This window comes from Silurus meridionalis, chromosome 26 (assembly GCF_014805685.1).
Source record: "Silurus meridionalis isolate SWU-2019-XX chromosome 26, ASM1480568v1, whole genome shotgun sequence".
Lineage (NCBI taxonomy): Eukaryota > Metazoa > Chordata > Actinopteri > Siluriformes > Siluridae > Silurus > Silurus meridionalis.
In genome coordinates, this window is record NC_060909.1 from 7152799 (window position 1) to 7180491 (window position 27693).

The 27693-nt window shown below is 35.4% G+C and overlaps 2 long non-coding RNA genes across 2 annotated transcripts in view; both read right to left on the reverse strand.

The window, feature by feature from the left end:
- Positions 1-6219: 6219 nt before the first annotated feature.
- LOC124379588 lies at positions 6220-7837 on the reverse strand. The gene is made up of 3 exons (XR_006924458.1): positions 7750-7837; positions 6974-7030; positions 6220-6390 (listed from the first exon to the last, which is right to left on the reverse strand). It is a non-coding gene; the product is annotated as an uncharacterized LOC124379588 (long non-coding RNA).
- Positions 7838-15677: 7840 nt separating this feature from the next.
- The window catches only part of LOC124379639, a 38014-nt gene continuing 25998 nt past the window's right edge, over positions 15678-27693 (reverse strand). Inside the window, exon 4 of the long non-coding RNA XR_006924471.1 lies at positions 15678-16104. This is a non-coding gene — a long non-coding RNA (uncharacterized LOC124379639). The remainder of the gene's footprint in view (positions 16105-27693) is intronic.

Sequence of the window (27693 nt, forward strand, 5' to 3'; positions counted from 1 at the left end):
CACACAGAGCTCAAGAACAAATCAGGAGCCCTGGGTGCTGTGTGGCAGTAATGCGACTGTGTAAATAATGAATCATCTAATAATCTAATGTTGAAACATTAGGTGATTATTGGGTCCAGTTATGTAATTCTTTTTATTTTTATAAAGTTTTTTACTACTTTTTTAAACTGTTGAAGCTGGTGACATGTTTTACATTTGCTGCAGCAGTTTATAAGAGTGTGGGTGGAGTTTTGATTTGGCTCTCAGATTATGCAGATTAGACATTGAACTATTCAAAATCTAAACATTTAAACAGTTCTCATGGTTTGAATGGATTTTTGTGGTTTGTAAGACAATGTTCAATAGATAATACAAATTTAAACAAAAACAAATAAAACAAAAACAAATCGACCCAAAAATATATTTACAGCACAAAAGGAGAAAAACGAATGATAAAGCAATGTGTGTAAAAATGCTCATTTATAATAGCATATGAGAGCACGTTTATCCATGTCCTTATGTGGTAGTACACTGCTGTGTCCTAATCATGAGGACGAAGGGCACCTCCATGATGGGGCATTTTCTCCACCAGAGGCTAACAGTTGACACCTGATCTACTCTCAACATGGAGTTTAAATATTTCAGATGGAAGCTGCATGCAACAATTACTGGATATGCTCCAAATGCAGTGGCCAAACTCTCAGCAGTGTACCTGCTCACTCTTCTTTTCTCCTGCAGGCTTTTTAAAGACACCAACACACAAAAACACAATAACCAATACATAAACAGATGCCTCTACTCATCAATCTACTCATGGTTAATTAAGCCACATTTGCAGCTTCTAAACTTTCTCAAGATTAGTCACAAATCCACCAACCACCAGTGGCAAAAGAACAGGACTCAACAGGTCACGACGCACTGCTGACCTTTCTCTTTTAATTATAGATCTTCCTTGTCCCTCTAGACATCTTTATTTGCCATAAACCGCTGAATTTGCCATGAAAAGATACAGATTTGTCTTTGTGTTTGCCTTCCACCTTGAAGGTCAGTGCTTGTGGACGCTGGGAGAAGTCTGCAGGGTGTAAATCAGCGTCAGTTGCTCCTATTTATATACCAGCACCCATCAGAACTGTCGGGAAAATTGGGTGAACTTGCCGAAGGACCCAATAATATTCGGCCAGTTTCTGTGCAGTGTCAAGTTAGGATATGAGCAGCCTTGTCACTTGAAAGTGAACACAGATATTCATACAATTCAGGGAAATGTATAATTTTCTAGATTCCAACTGGAAGAGGTGAATTGAAGTGAAAAAATTGAAGTGGGAATTCCAAGTCTGAACTTTTGACTCCTCAACAAAACATAACATTTTAATATGAAGCAGAAACTACATACACATTAGACTAAATTTCAGTTCATAATAAATTAATATCTACTAAATTGCACCACCTAGTTTATTTCCATTAAAGGTTACAGCTTTATAGATGGTTAAAACTTGCTTACGTCGAACATCAATACAGCTTTATTCTATTACAACCTTTATCTAGTAAATGGCAACATCTAAACTGGAAGGTGTCCCATCATTCTAAATTGTCCCAGATGATATGAATGCACTCTGTAAAACCAAGTGAACAATAATGATCGCATTTACAAATGAATTAATAAAAGGTTATAATGTAAGTAGAGAATAGATTGAGTTCATAAATTATGTACACAAATGAATAGTAAGGCATTATTCTTAATGAACAGACAACATCCTGTAAATTGATATAAATACAGATTCAAATAGGAGACACGATATTAGTTTTAGGGCGTTTTTTTTTTTTTTTTGTGAACGCTTGCCAGAAAACTTCACAAGCCATCCGATAGAGACTATAAGAAGAAGATCCTGCCTACCAACAAAGCAGACATAAAAGCGGGAGGTTTTTCTTTTATGGAGGCACAAGCAAGCGGTCAGATAAAAGGCTTCCGGGACAAAGAAAGAGCACTTTCATGAATATAAATGTGCAGCAAAGCATGATGTAGTGTATGTATTGCATCCTTAGTAGCTAAGGTTTAAATAAGACAATTTATTTGGTTATATTTTGGAAAACAGAACCCACAATCCCAAAAAGTTTCCCATCTGCACACCGCTAGTTGAGATCAATTATATACTAGAGTGATGAAGCTGAGGTTGAAGAACCTTTAGAACCCTATCTGGTCTGGTTTTTGCAGTATTGTCCAGTATTTCTGTGGATATAGAAGGGACCATTTTCTATGTAGGCTACTGTTTTTGATTATGAAAACAGGTAAATCTATTTGGAAAACAAAACAGATATACAAATATTATTGTGGTAAACTCATGGTAGACACACAGTCATTCAATAATTCAATTATTAAATTTATTAATAAAAATGCATATATATTTCCACTTCATTTATTATACTTAAGGTGAAGAACATGTACCACTGTATATGTTCTATACCAGAAGGGTAGGCAGTCAATCAAGCTGGCAGCTCTTTTCCAGAAATAGGCCTCCTCACACAGAAGTGTAACATTAGAGCCCGAACAATAGCCAAACACATGGTGGGCATTCTGTAGCTTTCACACTGCCAGGAAACACGTGCCTGGGCAGTTCGCCTCATCCTCAGGTCTACTATTGGAAACATAACACGCTGTGTGCTAATGTCCCCAGAAACTTAACACCGTATACAACATGCGCACATACACACACACACACTAACATCCGCTCGGCTCTACCAACAATTAACAACTTCAACTTGTGTTCTACTCGCTACTTAGAAATAGACAGCCATATTTCTGCTGAACCAGGACGCTGGATTTTTATAGTGATTCAGGTCCATGGATGTCAACGTACATTACATTTAGTGGTAAAAAAAAATCACTTTTGGTTCCACTTTTCACATTTCGCAAAAGGGGTCTCTTGCATACTGTTTTCTATTCTGTCCTGTGTCCTTGATTGGCTTTAGATAGCAATTCCCTGCTCCACTGAAATGAAGCCTCTGCAGCCAATTTGATGTGGATAAGCAGTAAGACATCCAATTAAACTGATCAGCTATTCATCAAGCCTTTGATGATGAGCTGAGACAGGGTTGGCTGTGTTGGGACAGAGAGAGATCTACAGTACGTGTCTGCTTCCAGAAGGCAAGGGCAATATATACAGCAGTCGGTGTACATTTTAAATCAGCACCATAAAACTGTGTTTATGTGTGCAGTCAATAACTCATATATAGGTTGGACTTTGGTAGCACATCAGTATAAGGGGTCAGATTCTAGACATTAAGTCATAGCTAATACAATACATGAGCATATAAATGGTAAACACAGCAGCCATTTGCCAATATTAGCAGCCTATTATTTTTTGGTTTCTCTTGTGCTTCTTTTTTTTATTTTTTTCCCATATACTTTAAATAGATTTTTCCCAGAAGGTTCAATGGACTTGTCATACTTTGCAACCGATGTGTTGGTATATTTGAGTTTCACATAAGTACAATGTTTTTAGCCTCTCATTCATAAACTTAACACACTCAATGAGTTTGATTCGATTCGATTCAACTCTTTTGCCATTGCACAAGTCACGGTACTAGGCAACGGAATGCAGTTAGCATCTAACAAGAAGTACATTGGTAGCAGTGTTAAATATTTCCATATGTACAGGTAAAGCTATGATAGATGTAAATAATGAAAGATAAATGAACAATATGAAATGAACAGTATGAATATAAATAAACAGTACATGAAGAGGTAATTATATACAATGTGGAAGATATTGTATAGTGTTTATAAAAAGTGTATATGTGTGTGCAAAATGACATGGAGTGTGCAAAAAGGCTATTATATACAGTGTGTTCAACATATGCAACCATTATAAAAGCGCAATGTTGAGTATTACAGTGTGTATAAAGTGTTTATGAGCAGTGCAACATAGAGTAAAGTGATGCAGTGTATAGTATTCAGTTCAGTGTGTGTGTGCGTGCGTGCGTGCGTGCGTGCGTGTGTGTGTGTGTCTGGGTCAGGGGGCGTGGTAGTGAGGGGTGGAGGGTAGGTAGTGCTACTGGGGTGCAAAGTTCAGCATGGAAAAAAAGATTTAGGACAAAAGCTGTTCCTGAACCTGCTTGTCTTGTTCCAGAGGCTCCTGTAGCACCTCCCTGAGGGCAGCAGGGCAAACAGTCTTTGGGCAAAGTGAGAAAAGTCCTTAGTGATGTTCTATGCTTTCCTGAAACACAGTTTCCTGTAAACGTGAACAGTCTTTGGAAGTAAAGTTCTCACAATGCGTTCAATAGTTTTTATCACCCTATGCAGCACTGTTGTCTGACACAGTAATATAGCTGGTCAGGATGCTCTCAATGGTGCAATGGTAGAAGTTCACCGGGAAAGAAAGATGGTTCTTTTTCAGGGCCCTCCTTGGTGTCATCTGCAAACTTAATGATGTTGGAACCATATACAGGATTGTTGTAAAGTTGTGGGTGAAGAAGGACTAGAGAAAGGGACTTAGCACACAGTCAATACAGATACAGTTCATGGAAATTTGTTATGTTGTTTACTGTAGGAACGTTATATTCTTAAAAAACTTTCTTTCAGCTTCTCCCGTTAGGGGTCGCCACAGCGGATCCTCCGCATGTTTGATCTGGCACATGTTTTTACGCTGGATGCCCTTCCTAACGCAACCCTCCCCATTTATCCGGGCTTGGGACCGGCACTGAGAGTGGCTGGGGTTGGTTCCTTGACCGGGGATTGAACCCGGGCCGCAGCGGTGAGAGCGATGCAACCTAACCACTAGACCACCAGGGAACCTAAACAAATCTATCTGAGCTAAATATTCTATTGTGGTCTAAAGGTTCTCTCCGAGTTAAGATTGACTACTAGCTAGAACCTGCAAAGAAAATAAATGTGTTTTATTTTTTTATGCTGTTTATTGCACACTAGCATTATCAGCCTATACTTATGGCCCAAAATTTGGAGCACCTGAATTTTCCAGCCACATATACTTTTTCCTTAAACTGATACCACAACGTTTGAGGTACACAATCCTCTTTGGATATAGTGGAATTAAAATTTTCTGTCACTGATCTGCGAGTGTGGTTATACAGTAGATTATCTTTTACAAGTGAAAATACTTGCATTAACTTAAGTTAGTAAGCTGAAACTTATGTATGTATTCATTTTTTAATTTCAATTCTCAGAACTCTGCTTGGGAATACATAAATAAAACATTGGAGTTCAACACTGTTACGGTTTATGGTTATTCATTGAAATCTCAATGTAATTAAAGAAGCAATTAATTGTGTGATTAATCACAGAAAGTGCGCTAATCAATTAACAGCACTAATTAGTACACAGTCTACCATTTTAAAATCACGCACATACTAAATATATCAGAGATTCCTGATATTTTTCACTCTGCCCAGTTACCGATCATCAAGCATGCAACGTGCGCCGAAATGGCAAAGTGAAAATGTCAAATCCGTGTTAACATTAAAGATATTTAACGTGTCTGGCCAAGTTTTCATCAATGTAGGTCATCCATCAATCAGTATCACTTCTGCTATACAGTGTAGCATGTAGTATAAATGAACATGTTAGCTAATTTAAAGCCAAGAATCAAAGGTCATGAGGGCAGAACAGCACACACATGAGGTATGAGGTTGCTTTCACTTAAAAGTGTATACTTGCTTTGCTTAGATGGTTATTTTGTATGACCTTTTTTATATGTTTTAGGAGCTCCAGGAGTTTGGCACACCACATGCTGTTTGGATTTTATTTATAAGGGAATACTAATGTACACAGATGTCATAACGGCATGCATTTTTGGAAATGTGTTTTAGTTTGCACATTGTGAATGCAGTGCACCCAGAAATGCCATTTTAAATCATATTATAGATTAGTACTTTCAGAAAATACAGAAATGTTTTAAATTGTAAAATAAAGTAATACTGAGGAACATGTTTACATTACTCAGTTTCCTGACTATGAATTATTCAGTAACTCCGGTACAAGCGTTCAAAATTTTATATTGTTTTAACAGTGACTACTTTTGGGGTCTGAAGAAATGTAGAAGGTTACTGACAAAATGTTCATACACATTATTATGTTTATACATTTTATATTTTATATTTTATCTTTATATATATATATATATATATATATATGATGTTTATATATTTTGCATAATCCTCTTAATTCTTTCTTCTAAAAAAAAAAAAACATTATAAAATAAACAGAATTAAAGTGAGCATAATTTTTGGTCTTGTTTATGTTTTATAAATAGAAAAGCATACTTTACATTTCAGTGGAAGTGAAACATTGTATGAGAAGAGGAAGAGAACTGGGACTAGGATGAGGGGATGAACATGACATTGTAGGCTACCTGCATATGAAGTGCCAATTGCCACCAGGCCTTAGAGTATTACACATACCTTAAAGGAAGAGAGAAAAGAAGATATTTAAGATGAAAAATAATATTAAACAGTAGGAAAAAGAGACAATGTACAACTTGTATAAATAAAAATAATTAATACATGCTGTATATTACATGTACAATACAAAAAGAAAAAGTAATAAAGGAAGGAAGGAGGAAAAAAATAAAGAATTAAAGTAACATGATAGATAGATAGATAGATAGATAGATAGATAGATAGATAGATAGATAGATAGATAGATAGATAGATAGATAGATAGATAGATGATAGATAATTTATATTAATCTAAAATTAAATAATAGATCTAGATAGATAGATAGATAGATAGATAGATAGATAGATAGATAGATAGATAGATAGATAGATAGATAGATAGATAGATAGATAATTTATATTAATCTAAAATTAAATAATAGATCTAGATAGATAGATAGATAGATAGATAGATAGATAGATAGATAGATAGATAGATAGATAGATAGATAGATAGATAGATAGATAGATAGATAGATAGAGGTTTTTGGGAGTGTCCACAATGAAGGAGATTCTGGTTACAAATTACTGGCAGTGAAACACTCACATGAGGTGTGCAGTTAAATTTCTATTTGTTGTCATGGAAACTGCCAGTGTGAATTGTCTGGTGAAAAAAAAGAAGTGTGGAGTAGAGGAGGGGAAGAGAGAAGGAGAAGAGAGGAGGGGTCAGATGCTGAATCTCTTTGGGGGAATCCCTTGCCTCTACTTAAAATATCAGGGAGGTTTATTCTGTTGAAACAAAGAGCACAGAGAGCAGGAGCACGCCTTGTCAGTATCGAATATAAACACTGCATGGTTATTGATTCGGAAGAGTGATTTCTCTCGAACCCAAAGATTTGCATGAACGGTGTTAAGCAGGTATGCAAATTTCTTTCTGTAAAAGACTGCAGGCATGTCATTGGCATTTATTGTGATTCATTAGGATTTGTGAGTTCAGAGTCACCAGTCACATATGCATGACATTACGCAGATATGAACAAATATTATGGAGTCACAAACTGAGACACTTTAAACCTCTTTAAATCCTTTAGAAGAGTTAAAGAGCCAGACTGCTATCCGGACCAAGATATTCTCTTAAAACTTTCTCTTAATACTCCTTGCTCTTAAAACTACAGATATTTTCCTACTAGCTTCACTGCACTGACCAAATAATTCATACCACTAACCAAATAATAATAATCTGTTTTAAAGCTAAAAAAATAAATATAACAACATCTGAGGGTGGGGAGGGTAATTTATCAGTTTACATAAAATACAGTATCTCTCAAAAGTACACCAGTCACATTTCAGCAACCATTTAGTTCTTGAACTTCAGAATTTCACCTGGTCACTCAACACCAGCTCCACAGAGGGACCATCAGCATTCTGAGCAGCTTCACCGCTGCCTGGTTTGGGAACTGCACCATCTCGGATCACAAGACCCTACAAAGGAGAGTGAGGACGGCCGAGAAGATCATCAGAGTCTCTTTCCCCTTTGTCACAGACATTTACACCACACCCTGCATCCGCAAAGCCAACAGCATTGTGGACAACCCCACACACCCCTCACACACACTCTTCACTCTCCTACCATCAGGAAAGAGATTCCGATGCATTGGGCCTCACATCCAGACTATGCAACAGTTTTTTTCCTTAAGCCATCAGGTTTCTCAACACAGAATTTAACTGTACAAAAACACACACACACACACACACACCCACACCCACACCCACCCTCAACTGTATGTTACTGAACTATACAACCTGAACCCAACACACACTTGTTGCTCATCTCAATCCATTCAACGACCCGTATTATGTTTATATTCAATTATACTTTTTACATGCTGTTTTAATGCCTCTTGACTGCTGCTATTGCTGTTTTTTGCACAACATTATGTTTATGTTTACAAATACACCCTTGTATACAGTTCTCTCTTTTGCACATTGTACTGTAAAACAATATACAGTAGGTCAACTGGTCGGTGCTATTATGTGTTTTGTGCATCTGTCCCACACTGTCTTGTGTTGCACTGTTTTTTGTATTTTGTTGTGTATATTGTTTTATGTAGCACCAGGGTTTTGGAGAAACATTGTCTAATTTTACTATGTACAGCATTAGCTATCTATGGTTTAAATGACAATAAAAGCTTCTTGACTTGACTTAATGTGAGGGGTGTACTCATTTTTGTGAGAGAATGTATTCAAAACTAATTTAGATGTAAATGCATTTGTCACAATTAGGTCGAAACACACAAAAACATACCTACAAGGAAATTAGACGGTCAAACATCTCCTCTTATGCTTTGCTGGAGTAATATATTACAGAGTCAGGTTATGTCAATCATCCTCTGAAAATCTTTCTATTCATTGGTTTGTCCTTTGGTTTGTTCAATGTACCGCCTCTCTCTCTCTCTTTCTTTCTCTCTCTCTCTCTCTCTCTCTCTCTCTCTCACACACACACACACACACACACTCGTCACTATCCTTGTGAAAGCTTTGAATTGGTGCTAAATAATGCTATGCCTGTACTAAATTTTCCCTTATTTAATTGAAGAAAAACAGATTTCATTGTATGGATCAACCTCAACAATGTTAAAAATGTCAGATATCCTTGGGGAATCCCTTTGGTCCACAACCAAGATATTGAGATATAAAAGCATTCACCCTCTCTCTCTCTCTCTCTTTCTCTCTCTCACACACACATACCTACACTTTCAAAGGCCTCTGCCAGTCATGCAGTCCAGAACTGACACTAAGCAGCGGGAGGCAGTCTGATATTTTCAGCTATGACATATTTGACCTCTTGGTGGCCTCATCAGTCTCACTGGGAGCTGTGTGTGTGTGTGAATCAGATTAACAAATTGACCTTTTTTTTGTCCACTGTACACTATTCCCATGTTGAATGAATCACATTTATAGTATATAAATTCTAGGTGAAGTACTGATGGCTGCTTCTTTGTGTTTGTAATAGGCAATTATTATACCAATATTTTATAATAATAGATATACAAAGAACAGAGCAGGACATATTGATCCCTAATGTGAGGTTACAAACTAGCTTAATTAAATAATCGGGCTAATATAACCGAATTCTTTGTACGACACTATGCAAAGCTAAATTAATAAAATATTGTGTATGTTATTTAAATCGTTTTTGCCTCTCCACATTTTAATAATTAAATAAACTATACTGGATTATGCTTTTCTTGATTGCATGTGCGAAGTGAAAGTGGACTTGTAACAAGTTGCTTGGTATTGTAAAGCATTTTAATAGTAATTTATGCAATCATAACATATGTAGAAGATTTAATGTCTACTCTGTGTTTGTTTCCCAGGCCTTTTAAACCAATTCTAGACCAAGCTCTAGGCTATTTACCTGTGTGTAGCGTTAAACAAACTCATGTTTATCAAAAGTGAACACACACTGAAAAATGTCAAACAACCTCAAATCCATTTTCAAATACAACATCTGCTGTCATATTATACACTGACTCAGCTTTGGTTACTGTTGCTATAATGCATCTGTGACATGGCTTGAATAATAATGAACCTGCCTGTGAGATCAAAATCAATGTTCAAAAATGTTTTTAACTGTTAACTGTTCTAATAATTTTAATTGTATTACACATTTAAATAATGTGCTTACAAAGATAAGAAACAAGTCCCTAAAACAAAACCTTGAGAGGAATCAGACTGTAGGGGGAACCTGTCCTCATCAGGGTGACACTGGATATTATGGCAATTATATACAGTATATTTACAGTTTTGTCATTTTGATTTGAATGTTTGGTGCTGTAATTGATAACTTTATACTTACCGTGTTAAAAAAAAATTAGATTTTTTATACTCTGGTGTGTGTAGTAAATTTTCATCCAATCAGATCACTGTACTACATACATGTCCCACCTCTTAAAGAAATACCATATATATTAATGTGTGTATATATTACTGTTTACATTCACACATTTGCCAGAAACTACATACAATATTGGCCATATATACCACTGTAGAGTACGGAAGTCCTAAGAGGTCATGGATTATACTATTTTTTCAAAGAGATAAAAATGTGTGATTAATCGCAATTAAATATTGTAATCGATTGGAAGCCGTAATATTAACGCATGACCACTTAGACTTCCATATTGCACAGTGGTATATATGGCCAATGTTGTATGCAGTTTTTGGCAAATGTGTGAATGTGAACAGGTGTCTATTCAAAGATATCTTGGCCTGTTTTAATGTGTGAGTGTGGTGTTTTTTTAGAAAGCTTGTTCCTGAATACAGTTAATTTCATTGACGTTTGCTGGTAAAATCAGCAGTCTTTTCTTCCTCCCTTGTGTTAAGACTAAAATGCTTTCACTCTTGCAGTTCTACACGAATGCAGCAACATACAGTTTGAATACAAACTTGCTCCAAGCTCCAGGCTGCATATGCAGCCATTGTTATGTTTTGATTTGGTGTGAGATGTGGCATATCGCAAATGAAAAATGATAAGCACATTCAAATGGTTCCTCCCTCCTTCTTCAAGCTTCCTACACCGCTGTTATATGTAGATTGAGGTCTCTCTTTCTTTCTCTCCTGTAAATGTAGATAAACAAACAATAGTGTGTTTTCTGGGTTCTAAATAAGGGGAATTTTATAGATTATGTGTGTAGCTGTTGAAAGTTAAACTGTCTACCGCTGTGCTACACAGTGACATCTTCATCTGAGGATCTGTCAGCTTAACTCATTCTCTCTCTCTCTCTCTCTCTCTCTCTCTCTCTCTGTGTGGCTGAGCACCTCACAGCCATGCGTCACATCATTCAGCTTCAGCCGAAAGAGAAAGACAGAGAGAGATAGGGTAAAAGAAAGAGAGAGAGAGAGACAGAGACACAGAGAGAGAGAATCACTTTTTTGTAGGATAGGAGTTGCTTGCTTTTAGCCTCACACTGCTGTAATACAGATTCATTCATCTAGGAGTGAACGAAAGAACACACACACACACACACACACACACACACACACACACACACACACACAGAATGTGGAGTTTGAAGGTGTTACCATATTGCACACAAACATAGTATTGTCAAATCCTTACATTTCAACTGTTCCCTCTTTTTCTTGTTACTGATTTCCATGAATATCTAACATCCCCCTTCCTCTCCCTCTTTATATTGTGTGTGTGTGTGTGTGTGTGGTTGGTAATCCCTGTGCACAACAGTAAAGTGATTGAAACCTGTTTTCATTGACTATACAAGCATGAACCAGAGACACGCTCTCCGAGAAGAAACCTCCTTCTAAAAATAGCACAACCTTTTTATATCATTTGTGTTTCTTCGTCTTCCCCATTGACACCATGAATCCGTTTGCAAGGAAACAAAAGGCAATCTTCCAGTTGGAGAGGCATAGACTTCGCCTGCAAGCCCTGGCTTAGCATAAAACGAGAGCTGATAAATTTAGCAGACTTACGTAACCCTTCCTCAGTCAGAATCATCCTGATGAGGCAGAAAGGGATATTTATTTCATTCTGCACACAGCTCCCCATGCTAATGAATTGTTCTAGAACCTTAAAAGTGTCACACATGGCTGGCTAAATGACAGGAGGAGCTAGCAGAGGAGCCGAGCCTGGAACTGGGCTTGGCTACGCCTAGATCCTCATGCTGCCTTTCTAATGAACAGGAATGCCTGCTGAGGAGATGCTTGGCTACAGAAGACTTTTTTGGATAATAATAAACACACAAACACACACACACACACGAATAACACAAAAACAATGCTCTTTTGTGCTGCAGTCTTTGTTCAGTAACACATTAGTTTTTATACCTCAGTGATTTGTTAAGTATTTATTTCCACCAGGAGGAACGCAGAGAGAGCGCGAGTCTGTTGTGTATCACGAGACGCGCAAATAGCACAATTTTCTCTCACTACAAATACAACATCAGCCAAACATTTCATTTTTTGTTCCAAATTTTGTTTTGCGGTTCTGCAGCAGAGAGCACTTGGTGTAGATCATTTAGCATGCTGGGTTGAAACTAGTAAAAACCTTTCGCAACCAAACGTTTATGCTAAACAGCACGTTGCGAGGTCAGTGAGTTTTTTATCTTGCAGTAAAATAACAGTTTGCCCCATGCGGTTTTGTCTGGAAGCATGCAAATATCACTTAGCTGTTTACAACAGGTAAACGTTTAGCCTCCTTGTAATCCACATTCATGAGGCAGTCCTGGAAAGCCCATGTCACACGATGTGGAATTGTACAGTAGGCAACAGTTTTTTCTCAATCATCTTTTAAAATAGACCATGACATGTATTCTGATTTGGAAATGCTTTAGTATTTGGGTTACCTTGTAAACTGGGATTATATTCCAAACCAGCGCTAACTGTGGATGTTACTTCAGAGCAACCATGAAGATTGCTGCACTGCACTAAATATGAACATTTTTGTTTAGACTACAAACAGTTTTTTCCCTCAAATAAATAGACTTCATAATGAAACTATAATGGATAAATATCCAGTGTGTCACTGTTACAGATGAAGATGGGCTCCAGTTGATTCTGGTTCTTCTCAAGATTTCTTTCTTATAATGTCTCTGAGTTTTTCCTTTCAACACTCATTCTGGCTTGTTTATTAAGGATTAAATTATATGGATACATTTCTGACTGTAAAATATATTTATATCTTTTATCTACTTATTTCTGTAAATGTAATCTGTATTCGATTTGAATTGTCTTGGCCCCGTCTCCCTGAAACACCAACATTGCTAAAGAATGAATGGAGAGGAAACAGTCTGCCTAATCATGTCTCAAATGTATGAGGTTTGATTTTCTCACGATTTGATCATGTTTTCTTTCCTAATCTATGTGTTATAGTGCAATAGATATAAAAATAATCATTTAAATCTGTCTTCAGATTCTGACTAAAAATGTGATGCGAAAATAGAATAAACCAAATATAACATGTATTTCAATTCAATTAATTTTTATTTGTATATTGCTTTTTACTAAAGACATTGTCTCAAAGCAGCTTTGCACAGATAAAAATGTTAAGGTTGTATAAAATAATGTGCAAGTTTATTGCCTAAAAGTTTGTTCCTTATAATTGTTTATCCCTCAAAAATCTCCATGAGATGGTATGAGAAATAAACCCTGAAAGGAACCAGATTCAAAAGGGAACCCTTCCTCATCTGGGTGGCACCGAATATACATTCATTGCAGGTCCTTTGTTGAGATGTTTAGAAATGAAGATTCTTAAAGATCAAATTTTGTGGGCACCTGACCATCCCAGCCATTGTGTTCTTGATTCCATATCTCAAGAGCATCATTGAGGCCTAGCATGCATTTCAGGCTGACTTGAAGGTGTTAAGACGTGGGATCGATGTCAGGACTTTTTGAAATACACTTTGTGAAGGTTTTTCACTCCAGCACTGACAGACTATGTGTTTGTTGCGCTTACTTTGCAAACATGCATGTTGTGATACTGGAACAGGTTCTGAGCTCTTAGTTCCTATGTAATTTTTCAGCATGCAAAAATAATACAATCTGAACAATTGTGTGCTTCCAACTATGTAAGTGCATCTCAGTTAGAAGATTGTGGTAGTCGGGTGTCCACTCCTTTACCAACAAGATTAGAAATGTAATGAAAAAAGTTGTGTGACAATCACTACATTTTCACATTGACGTTAGCATTAACAGAGATTACTTGAGGGAAGAGACAATGAGAGCATTTGTGTTTAAATGCTATGAGTGACTTTTATCAATGAGTGATGAGACAAAGACTGATGTGGATGATGCCGGCATTCAAAGTGAAATCATTACCCATTTTAAAAGGTATAATTTTTTAAAACGTGCCAGTAATGTTTTATAAGTAGATAAGGTTATAAATGTGCAGATAGGCAGGCAGTCATTCAGTAGAATTGGATATGAAATTTTTAAATGTAATTTTCTGCCTTTCTGCCTTTTGGGGGACTAAATATACTAGTATATCAGCTTGAGGTACAGTACATGCAAAAGAGAATCATATTTTAGTCTTATTGCAAACGTCATATTTCATAGTCATATTTCAAAGTCAAATCTGGACATTTTCATATAGATGTATATAAATATGTCCAGATTTGACCATGTGTGAAAGGTTTTCCCAGGCCGTCACCTGTCTTTATGCCTCTAAACATTTAAACAATATTTCAGCTATTCTTCAGTGAAATTGTGTATATATATTTTTGGTCAACGAGTTCAACGTGCTGCAAGTGGTGGACTACTTTATTTCATGCAATTTCTTCCCCTAATCTGTCCTGACTCTATCACCTCGCTTTTATAATATTCATGAATCCAAAAGCAATTGATTTGTGATTATAAAGTCGGTTTTCTGCAATTTAAGTAAGCAGGCTAGAAAAAAGGAAGAAGAGAGTCAATAAGGTCTAACAGGGCCAATGCAATTGAATGAATCTGTCTAGCAGACAGAAAAATACATTATCCAGCTCTAAAGTTTCTCAGGATTGCTCAATACACTTTCGAAACTTCTCTGGTATTATTGGTGCAGGAGAGCAATGCAGTTTTCCTGCTTTGGCAAATAATAGCATGGAGAAATTCATTTAACATCACATCATTTGATTAAAACAGAATAAGATAAAATAGACAAATACTGAAATGTATTTTAAAGGCCAAAAATATATCTCCACTTTCATCAGCTCTGATGTGTTTTGATATTTATAGAGACAAAGGCAGGGTGGCTGGATATTAGCAAAAAATTACATTCATCATGTTACCATCCCAAAGTTGATTTTTTTAAATGCATATCATTAGGTGTCATACCACAGCATTCTGTTTTTATTTATTTATTTATTAATAATAATTGAATTTAATGTAATAATAAACAGATTTTTTTAATCCATTTACCTCAATGAGACATGCTCACATTTCTTCTTTTTAACTTTTCTCTTTAATGAATAAGGTATAAGAATGAGAGTTTGTATAGTCAGCGTCTAACAAATTAAACTGAGAATAAAACCACTCTTTACTATGTCATTATAACAGTGTGTGTTTCATGTTATGATATAAAATCATTGTCACATTTTATGAATGTATTCATATTAGATAGGGCCTTTACACAAAGCATTACTGTCATTTTCTTTTCTTCAGCATAAAATGTGCAGGTTGCTAATAAATAGCGCTCAGTGAACTATTCACTTTACACTTCCGAAAAGTCAGTTTATTTTGTGCTTATTGTATTATTTTGTGCTTGTTTATGTATAGATGATGGATGAGTGCTTTGGTTGAAAAACTTTCTGATGCAATTTTACTTTATTGTATTTATTTTCTTTTTAAATAGTGACATTATGATGAATGGCTGCACTTACATTTATTAGTCATCAATCAGCATTAGACATCCGTTTATAGACAATCAACATCTGCTTACATTGTGACTGATCGTTATTACTTCAGCCACAAAAATGAATCAGATTTAAATCTTATTCAATGGTCAACTCAATTTATAGCCAAAATTCAATAGCAAGTACAACAACAACAAAAAAAATGCCAGAGTGAGTCAGCAGATAGTTTTGAATCTCGGTCAGAGAGCTGAAAGAAAAAAAAAAGGCAGTTTTGTACTTTTACACCTTCAGCTTGCTGTAGAGAGGTATGAGGCATCAGGAACAGCTGAGCCAGCTGAAATGACAGCAGCTTTGCAAGTGGCAGAGTTAACGCCTAAACACAGCACCTTGCCTACAGGAGAGAAAAAAAGGACAAACTCTTGTGCATTAAAGGCCTGTCAATAACAATCAGCATGTCGTCTAATACAGGAGGAGGAAAAAACTCAAGTAATTGTACTTCAAGTAAATTTCTGAAAGAAAAACAATGATTTTACAATGATGTTCTTTTTGATCACCAGACTACATTCTACTCACTGCATATTTCAAATGCTCTAAGATTAGTTTTCTCTTAATAGAAAAGTATAATGTTGGAGTAAGTTTTATTAATACAAGATAAGAGGTTCAATTAAACAAATCAAATATCAGCCTTAAAATATTTAGAAATTTCTTTAAACATGGATGTTGACATGTTAATTTTAAGGTTAGTAAATTAGCTAGAGCTAGTTAGTTAGCTAGCTAGTTATATATTCCAAATTAAGTTTGTAAATTAGCTTACTAGTCAAGGTCTGCTTTTGTTACTAATGTGCCTTAGCATGTATTCCAAATTGTTTATTAAACATGATCTAATAAGTTCTAACCAAGTTTTAGGTGTGTCAAGTTAGCTAGCTGGTCATGAAGGGTCAGGCACGATTTTGCTTTTTTAATCATTTAAAAATCTTTTTTTTAATCTATTTACTTGAATAAATAAATATTAGACACTTGTCATAGATATTTGCCTCCTTACTATTTTACGTTAAGTTTTAACCACAGTACCCAAACTTTGTTAAAGTTTCTCTGTACTTTGCCTGCCCTTGATTTTAAAAAATCATGTTGTTTACATGATGTGAACTGCAATTTAGCAAAAATATTTTTTTTTTTCCGATTATTTAATTGCAAAGGTGAAATATAGTATAGTAAAATTCTACATTGTTTATTAACATGAATAATAGTGTTGACTACGATACAAAGTGAAAAATGTGGGGTTTGTTAAATCCACATTTTTAAACTGCCTTCCAAAATTGCTATCATTCTTTTAGAAAGAAAGGAAAAAAAAAAAAGAATTTGACCACAAAAACTTTAGAGAATGTCAGTGGATGAGAAGGCTCATGTTTTTCAGATGTGAACCAAAGAACAATAAAGCACTCGTACTTCCATAAAAAAATTTTTCAACTAAAAAAAGACCGCAGTCATGCCTTCTTGTTTTCTATTGATGCATAAGAAACAAGATTTGTTCATCTAAAAGGTCAAAGCTCATTATGATTGAGTAGGTGTGAAGCAAAACTATTGCCCTTTCAAACTTATTCGGTCTCTTACTAAAAAAAAAAGTCTGCAGCCATCATGACCTTAAGCAAGAAATGAAAAGTGGCAGGCTTGAATGACAGAGCAATGACACTCTTCTAATTTCATGTAAGTGGGCATGACATGCCTGGGAAGAAAAAAAAAAAAAGTCATGTTATAAATAAACATTATACAATCACCAAAACTGCTGGAGATGGTATGGAATCAGCTCAAATCTATGACAATGAAATGAAAAGATGAGTTTCACTTTTATTTTATGTACCGGTATGCCACTTCTTTATGTAAGATGAGAGAAAGATTGATCTGATACCTTCTATTAGATTTACCACTCTGTACTCTTTAAATCTTTTCTTTCATATGTACTCATTACGCAGTCTGGCAGATTTACTACAGTATACTTGTATTTTCTTTCAGGTTTTCACTAATGTTATATTTTCTATAAGATGTAATATACTGGATTTATTACAATTTATATAAGGCTTATTATCCCATACTCACTCATTACATTTATGGCATTTGACAGACACCCTTATCCAGAGTGATTACAACTGAGCAAGTGAGGGTTAAGTGCCTTGCTCGAAAGCCCAGCAGTGGCAGCTTGGTGGTGGTGGGATTTGAACTTGTGACTTCCGATCCAAAGTCCAAAGCTCTAATCACTGAGCTCCCACCTCCACTCCCCTATATTCTTGGATTATGGAAAATGTGTTTAGTTCTCGGGGAAAACAGTATTCCTCCACCGGTGAGCATCATCTAGTCTATATTTTCTATACTCACTATATCCTCCATCAAATCTGCTACACTATACTCACTAAATCCTCCATCAAATCTGCTACACTATACTCACTATATACTCTATCAAATCTGCTATACTCACTCTATCTTCTATAAGATCTGCTATACTACACTATAATAATTAATATTCTCTATTAAATCTGCTTTATATATACTATAACCTGTAGCAGATGTGCAATATATTATTCTGTACTCATTATAACCTCAATCAGATCTGCTATACTATACTATAACCTCTGTCAGAACTGCTATATTATACAATCCATATCCTCAATCAGATCTGCTATACTATACTTACAATAATTGTTATCAGATCTGCTCTACTATACTGTACTCACTATATACTTTGTCAGATCTGCTATACTATTTGCTCTATATCCCTAATCAGATTCACTATTCTGTACCCACTATATAGTGTTTCAAATTTGTTAAACTAAACTATACTCACAGTATTCTTTATCATATCTGCTTTATCATATTAATAATGCCTTTGATCAGATCTGCAATACCAAACTCCAAAAATCCTTTGCTAGATAATACGATATCTTTTGTCAAACCTGCTATTTTATACTCTATATCTGACTTTAACCTCACTGAACACCTTTGGGACGATATGGAATGTTGACTACATGTCCAGGCCTCCTCACCTAACATCAATGTCTATCTTTACTAACGCTCTTGAAGCTGAATGAACACACACTACAAACAATTGTGGAACGCATTTCCCAGAAGAGTGGAGCCTATTATAACATCAAAGAGAAACTAATTCCAGAATAGAATTCTAATGATTATAGAGAATGGGAAAGATTAGTCAGGTTTCCAGGTACCATTGACCATATAACATATAGTGATTACAAAAATGTTATAGGCAAAAAAATATTTATAAACTGGTGAGGTTTTATATATATATACCAAGTTTTATTTAAGGAACCGTTAACTAGTTATTAGGGTATCTAGTGGGCTAGCTGGTTGGATAATATTATTATTTCATTTCAGTTTCTGGAGCTCTGTGGGAGTCTGTACTGAGACTTTCCCTGAGCTCTTGGAACAAGAGTCAGATGGAGAGCCGTCTGATACCCCATGGCCTTCCCATAGCTATCTCTCTCTCTCTCTCTCTCTCTCTCTCTCTCTCTCTCTCTCTCTCTCTCTCTCTCTCTCTCACACACACACACACACACACACACACACACACACACACACAGAAAATCATGAAAGCTGTGAAATTCATTCTATTTGTGTACTTCAGGTTCAACACTGAACTATTTATTCTGAGAACTATCTTTAGGCTCATGGCAATATGGAGTGACCAAATAGAGTAGCAGCTACAGATGAAATGTTTCAGAATAGCAGGAAAGGCTGAGGCTCAATATGGACACATGGGAGTACGCATGAATGATGTAACTCATCTTTGTATCATAGGTAATGCTCTGTGTGCCTGCCACATGTGTTTTTTTTTTTACACAATGTACCATCACTTCAGGATCTACAAATGATCAGGATTTGTTTAAGTCTGCAGAGAGGCAGACAATTAGTTTTGTTCTGAGTGTTCTTCCTAGAGTAAAACACAATCAGACACACTGTATACCAAACAATCAAAGTTTGGCTGGTGCATTCAGTAACATTTTGCATGAGCACATCATCATAATATTGACCTACAAATGCTATGAATATGTCAAGAAAGATGTGTTTTCTATGACAACGTGTATTACCATGATGATTTTTATGAAATGTGCTCTTATTAGCATCTGTTTTAAGACTGATGCTTTTATGATCGAATCCTTAAAGACACTGCTACAATGTAAGATATCATCCAAAAGACTTTCAGTGTATAGGAGCATTGGAATTAAATGCTCCTATAACATTCCAATCATTACCTTTGTCATAACCACAACAAATACAATATATTATCACATGGCCCTCCTAAAATAAAAACTTTTTTTAATGGATCTAATGGGTTTTCATTTTTGGTGGTTTGTAATTATGGAATGGAATACGGTATCTCTTTATAAGCCCATATCTATATAGCTTATATCAGAAGTCTTATAATAGCCTTCACAACACAGTGCATTGGCTTTGTGTTGGATTTGTTGTGGGACAGAGTCACACGGTGTTAACAGATGGCGCATTTGTCTCCAAAGACACCTCCTTCTCCTTTATCGTTAACCTGAATTAACAATATCTGGCCCGAAGTACTCCTCGTTTCTGATTCATCCTTGTTCTCTCTCTCTCTCTCTCTCTCTCCCTTGCTCTCTTACTAAGAGGTCTCTCTGGTCCAAACAGATGTTTATTTTAAATGAGGATGCAAAGTCATTGACTGACATCTGGGCCAAACTCTCTGCTCTGTCCATATTGGTTTATGGTTGAGTTGATGGTGAAGGTGAGAGTAAATATAAATATACCTAAGATTGACACAAAGAAGCTGAGAAAGAAAAATGTTCTCTCATTATGTCAGTGCTAACAAAGAACACTTGTGAGGTTGTGATGAAATATTGATGAAATATTGCAATAATTGTCTGTCATGATCAGTAACATAGCACTGCAGGGTAAATCCTTCTATAAGCAGCTTGGTAATTGGTCAATCCACTCTCACCTGTTCCTTAAGCATAACACAACATCATGACTTCTTGATTTTTATCACCCAAATGCACACCGTCAATAAAACAAGGGGTGGAAACAGATTATTTATAGGTCAATAAAAACTGTAGTCATTTATGAGTGTAAAATACAGTTAACAGTACTGTTTGTAAAAGTTGTTTATTTGAAGGATTTCAAAAGATGTCTAAGACAAAAGCAGTGCAACATGCAGGCTGAAACTTTATGCACCATTATAATGTTGATGTGCACTGAAATGCTTGCCACATGTAACACACTGAAAAAAAGACATGCAGGTGGTGTGAATTGGCCTCTGCACCAACATTACTGTTTTATTTATAAATCCACTATATGGTATTGAGTGGTTAGAAAGATATTGATGGCAAATTTGTTGAATTGTCTTTAAAAACATTTAAAAATCAGTTGGCAAAAACGATTTATAAGAGTTATTAAAAAAAAAAAAGCATTTAGAAATGGTGACTTTCTAATAGCTTTAGTTTTTGTCTAAACCGAAACACAGACAGACAGACAAAACACAGGTAGGCAGACAAAAACACATTCTTCAAATGGTTTGGCATTGTTTAGTACTTAAATGTTTTTAGTTCCCTATCCCTTTTTTTGTATTTCTGAATGCATTTTGTACATATATCATTAATATTTCATTCAAATGTATTTTTCTTGTATTCTAAAGCAGTCTCTGGCAGATAAATATCCTTCGGGATTAATAAAGTTCCATCTAATCTTGTTTTATCTTTAAAAGCTTTCTTTTTATGTAATAAAACTGCAAAAATATTTCATTGAACTCTATTTATGCTATTAAAAGTAAATCAAATGGCATGCCTCTTATTTAAAAAAACAATAAATAAATACATTGAAATAAAATTTTTCTTCAGCGGGAATTTCTTTTCACATTAACAGAGAGTCCAGTGCAGTCACATTACACTCATACAGCAAACTGTACAGATCTATTGGCTAAGGTAGCATGGGTTTATGTAAATGGTGTTAGACTTAAAGAGACAAATGTTAAAAATGAACTAAATATACAGCAAACAAGCTCTTCATTTCTTTCATGTCATCTAGGTGCAGACCATCCTACAAGTGTGTTCTTGCCAGTAACAACATAAACCCAGAATAGCTTGGAAAAAGACAGCTGATTTTGGCTGTCATGTACTTCTCATCTGCCAACATAGACACAAATAAAAAGAAAGAAAATGTTCAAAATATGTCCACAATTAACAAAGTATATTATAATGTCAAATGTCTGTTACACCAATATTGAGGTTTTCCACAAACTGTTTCACCGACCTAAGAGGCCCAAACCTGTTCTAGCACGACACAAACAAAGTGGATGTCCAACCAAAATTTGGAATGTAAGAAGTAGTGTTCAGCACAGAGCCGTAATTTCATCTTAAAATGTCCACTTCTTTCACAAGTTTATCACATTAGCCACATTTCCTCTGACTAATACTTTCCCAATCAGTATTTACCCAATTTTTATGGTTCACTTGTTGGCCATTTTTTCAGGCGTCCACATATGTCATCTCGAATAAACCTCAACAGACCAAGTAAAAATACTGTACTATAAATTCACAAGTTTACTCTTTTATTTTTCCCCACACCTACTGCATATGAGATCACATAGCCTTATGGACAATATTCATATTGGATTTCTATGATACAACATGGACAAAGAATCAAAAACTAGAAATCCTTCACTCCTCTCAGCCATCTGTCCAAGCAGACGAGTAGCTTGGCATCGGTTTCATAACCGCACTCACACACTCATTACTCGACTGCAGGTGGGGGGTGGGATGATGTAGGCGATGGGCTCCTCGGCTGGAGCTGAGTAATCAGTGAGCCAACGGCAGAGGTGCTCTGACCTTCTGCTGCACCATAGAATTGTGATAAATGCACCTGCTATAGGGTGATTTATAACCCGAGCACTGCATATAACTGATTTATGAAGAGTAATTAGCATTTTTGAAAGCTCATTGTAAAGAATCATATATCCTGGCATGCTGACCATATCCTTAATCTTCGAGCCATGGATCCTACTAGTGTTGTACAACATTCTAAAAGGTTATCATGAATTTCTTTTAGAGTGCCCTCCAGAATTATTGGCACCCTTCATAAAAATGAACAAAATATCCCATACAAACCGAACACACAACTCAGCATGGAAAAGTTCTACAATATGGATTATGCTGTAAAGCAACCATGCCTTCAAAAATAATGAAATAAAACATTCAACATTAAAAAAAGAATTAAACTAAAGAAAATTAATATTTGGCATAAGAACCTCTTAAAATGAATCTGTAGTCTAAAACTGCAGTTTCATAAAGAAAATTGTCTAGCAAGACTACTAAGCAACTTCAAGAATCATCCTCTGGCTTCGTATGACTGTCACTTGGTAATATTTTTGCAGGTTATCTCTTCATCTTTTTGCCTGAAAACTGTTTTGTTAAATGATATGCTATTATTTTTACTAACATACAACATTTCTCTATAACATTAAGCTTTTAGTTGGAAATGTTCTATAACCCTGAGCTTCTTTTTGCCTATCATTAGATAAAGAGTAATTACTTTTGCTTCTACCTGCAGCAACACTACTCGTGGATGTTTTTAGTTTCCCACACCAGTCGGTCTAAATGTAAATATGTAACTTCTGTGATGTGACTTTTTAACTAGTAAAGTTAAATCATGAATATTTTTTTATTTTCCATGGGGCAGAAATATAATGTTCCACACATGGAAAATCCCCTTCTCATCTATCAATGAAAAAATGTAAAGACCTTTTCACTTAAATTAGACACATGGTAGTTAACCTGCACAAATCAGGTAATAAAAATTAGCGAGAAATTGGACCTGTAATCAATCTGTCTACTCACAAAATAAGCAGAATGGTAAAAAAAGAAAAGAAAAAAGAAACTGAGCCCTAAGATCATCTCTTTCTCAAAAGCTGACTCTTCATTGGAAAATGCTGCACCAATAATACTGCATTAATAATAATGCAAAACTAAAAAAAATACAATACTGTTTGTGTTTTTAAACAAAGATTCTATGAACCACTGGATATATCGTGTCACATTAGTAATGCCAACACATGTTTTTTGGCCAGTTTGTACCTCCAATTAAACTAACTGTCTGAGTGGCAGATAATTAAGTGCAGGAAGTTGTAGTTTTAATCTGCGTTCCTCTTTGCCTCAGACTTCAGTTGAGCTTGACAGGCACGGTGTATACCAGTGTTTCCTTTAAACACTGTGAGCTTCAACAGTCTGCAGTCAATACTCTCACTTCTCTGTTGCACCGGAGCATAAACTTATAGAAAAGATCAGGACAGAAAGTCTCCCACTGACTGCTTAGGTAGACTATTTATATACACAACTTCCCTCTCGATTTCATTTATTTGTATTTAGTCAGATGTAAAAAGTGCAAATACTGCAGTTAATGTATGTGGTGTTTAGAAACTTTACTTTGTTGTAATTGTATAATAATGGAATAGGTTTGATTGGGAAATAGGTCACAAGTCACAGGACACTCAGTATCTCTGAACAAGAAGTAACTTAATAAAGAAATTATTTATTTAAGCATAAGGACATAAGGTTAGATTGTGTAATTGTGTGATGGGGATTTGGTTAACTGTAGCCAACAAATTGCATACTATCTTTATGTGTGGACTTTAGATTTTTCTTTGAGAAAGAAGAGTCATGTTATGTGATGATAGTAGACAGTGCATTGATGTTGGCCAATTGGATTTGGACAGCGCTGCAAACTCACATTCACTTTCTGCGTTTCCTCCCACAATGATGGCTGTTTGAGAGCTACACAACACCCACCGTAGACACCTCTCTCACACTCGCTCTGCCTTTTCCTCATGCTCCCTTTTGAAACAACAACTGTTAAAGCAGCACCACAAACACAGTCTCACAGCCTGAATCACTACAGCCCAACTGCCAGTCAGTCATGCAACACATAAAGGATCATGACTCAGCAGGTGTGACTAAGTCGAATAAAATCAATACTTAAAAGCCACACTGGATTCGCTAGTGGCACAACTCTTTTGTAAAAAAGCCCGTACGGCTTCTGTTCTCACTGCTGAAGGTGTTACAAGTGTTTTATCTAAGTCTCTTGAGCTTAAGTACAGCTAAATCAATTGTGGATGAGTCATAAATGCAAAACATTTAGCTGTACTGCATTATTTCAATACATGCCAGTGAACTGCAGGGGAAAATATCAGAGAAGTTAATGCACTCTGAGAGTCCACATGGATTCAAACACATACAGTACATTTGACTTTTGTTTAAGGCGAAGGAAAAGAAAGCATGAGGAAGGCCTAAGGCTAATGAAGATTCTTGAACAGGTACATTTACTGCTTTGGATTAAGCTGAGAAATGAACTAACCATGACCTGATTCATTTCTAACTAATCATGTTCTAATTAGAACAAAATAATTCATTGTATGAAGCGGTGATTAAAATTATAAGCAGTCATATAGTATACCCTGATTAATAAATCCTTCTTACTACTGCTCAGACTGTAACAGTCTCAGTCTCTCAATGGTTTCTCATTTTCCTAAGTGCAGTAATACATAAAGTTAATTTGGATTTGTTGCAATAACACATGCGAGGAAAGCCGAGCTCCGCTGAAGGAAAGAAGCCAATTTGTAGATGCCATGCAGCCATTTCCTGTTACTGCCAAAACAGACTGAGGAAAGAAGAATGTGTACATGAAATTGAATGCCAATCAAATGCTATCTCTAGAAGCAGCTCCAGGAATTCTGAATTGTTCCATTTGTTTGGTTCAATACTCTGCACTGATAACTCAAGGGGACTTCAGCATTTAACCTGGGCTGCTGAATTGTTTCTTATAATTTTCATTCTCCATCAAATGTTTGACATATATGAAGAAAATTCACTTTGAACAATCATAATCTTTACACTATAATTAACTTGTGATCTTCAATTGATCAAAGATTTATTCTGTAATGGAAATGTGTTTTTGACTACATTACCCACATGTGAAATCCCACAGTGGCAGTGAGACTTGGTGCTCTCTTCATCTCTCCCTTGAGACACTGTTTTATTCTACCAGTCTGCCCAGGTCTCTGACCTCCTTATGTGTACAAACCGTTCAAACAGATCAGCTTCCAAAGTTTCAAATTTTGTGCTAATACAACTGTTAATGTCATCACACTTCTAACACTTGATATAATATCACACATCACATACTGTACTAGCCGAACTGCAACTTGCAAAATTGCATTCCGGAATTTTGAGTCCAACATTTGCTGTCTCCAGTTCTTCCATATAGGATTTATCATTCATAGGATATTGGTCGTCATTGAAAAAAAAAATTGTTAGAAAAAAAAAAATGACAAACTTGGTTTATTTGTAATTTCTTTTTTAGATAACAAATCTCCTCTATGTGTAAAATTGGTGAGTTTACATTATGTCAATATTCAATATTATAGACATAAAGAGGAGAAATGCCAGTCTCTTTGGTAATCCAGGTTTTATAAACATAAGCGAGGAAAAAAGTTTATTACATGGACACATTTTAAAATAACAAATTAGGTTGAGCAACTGCATCCAAAAGCCAACCAAATGCACCTGGTCTGGGGTGATTTATAATTTCAGCACTGCATATAACTGATATATGTAGAGTCATTAGCATTTCTGAAAACTCGTTGTAAAGGGTAATAGATTCTGACACAAGATCAGGCCATGAGCTAATGTTCTTACCTTTTCATAATAATGTTATTAATGGCATTTCAACGATTCCATTTGAAATATTGAGGCAATGAGTTTATATTGGCAACAAATGATGTAATTAGGCTATGACATATGTTTGGACATGAGAAAGAAAATTCAATGGACTGAGCCCACGATTTAAGCTATTGTGGGAACATCGTAGGAGACTAGGAATGGATGTAATTTTTTAATTTTTAATTCTATCTGTAACCCAGAAACAAGTGTTCTAAATGTATCTGTATCACAAACAATGGTGGGATAAGTTAAACATATAGCACTAAATGTCAGAATTTCTGTGCACAAATCAGTCAGTTTGATTTTGTAACAAAAGGAAGCAGTGCTATCCCAAAAGTAACTGAAGTAAAAAAAAATAAACCTTTGTTAGCTCACATTTTTTTGATTGGAAAAAAAAAAGAACACATTTGGCAAGGTTTAGAAAGATGCATGGTAAAGTACTTTAGCTGAATATTTGAAGAAATTACTGTCCAGATGCTGAGAGGATTTTTCATTAAAAAAAAAATATAGTTCAACTGTACATGTAACATCTGTACATTTATATTTGTTTAGTCAAAGTAAATCTTCATACCGTTAAATGACCTATTTTGTTGCATATAAGCGAAAGGAACATGTGTCTTTCAAAAACAATAAAACGTATACAGTCAGTGGTGGACAGTAACAAAGTAAACAGAATTTGTTATTGTACTTAAGTAACTTTTTCATGTATCTGTACTTTACTGAGGTTTTTCTATTTGGGAAGAATTTTAATTTAACTTTATTACATTTCAAAGTCAAATATCTTACTTTTTACTCAACTACATTATGTGAAATCAGTTTCTTTTTATCTATGAGTGTTAAAAATGTTACTGGTTAAACTTTGTGGTATCTACAGTACTTATCACTTATCAGTACTTAGTAGCTATCAATCAGGGTTTGACTCATTATTATCATTCTATTAATAGATCAGAGTGCTGAGACTTTTTAACAAGTTGATCAAGCAAGAGTCTTGTGACAAAATTTTTTATTAGCAACATTTTAGTCATAATTAATAATAGTACTTTGTATAAGTACATTTGAAGACAAATACTTTTGTAGTTTTACTCAAGTGAAAGTTTAAAAAGGGGCATTTTTACTTTTACTGGAGTCATATTTTATCAAGTGTGCTTCTACTTTAACTGAAGTACATGCCTTGTGCATTTTGTACACCACTGTATACAGTATATAAATTACATACACATACAGACAGTATATAT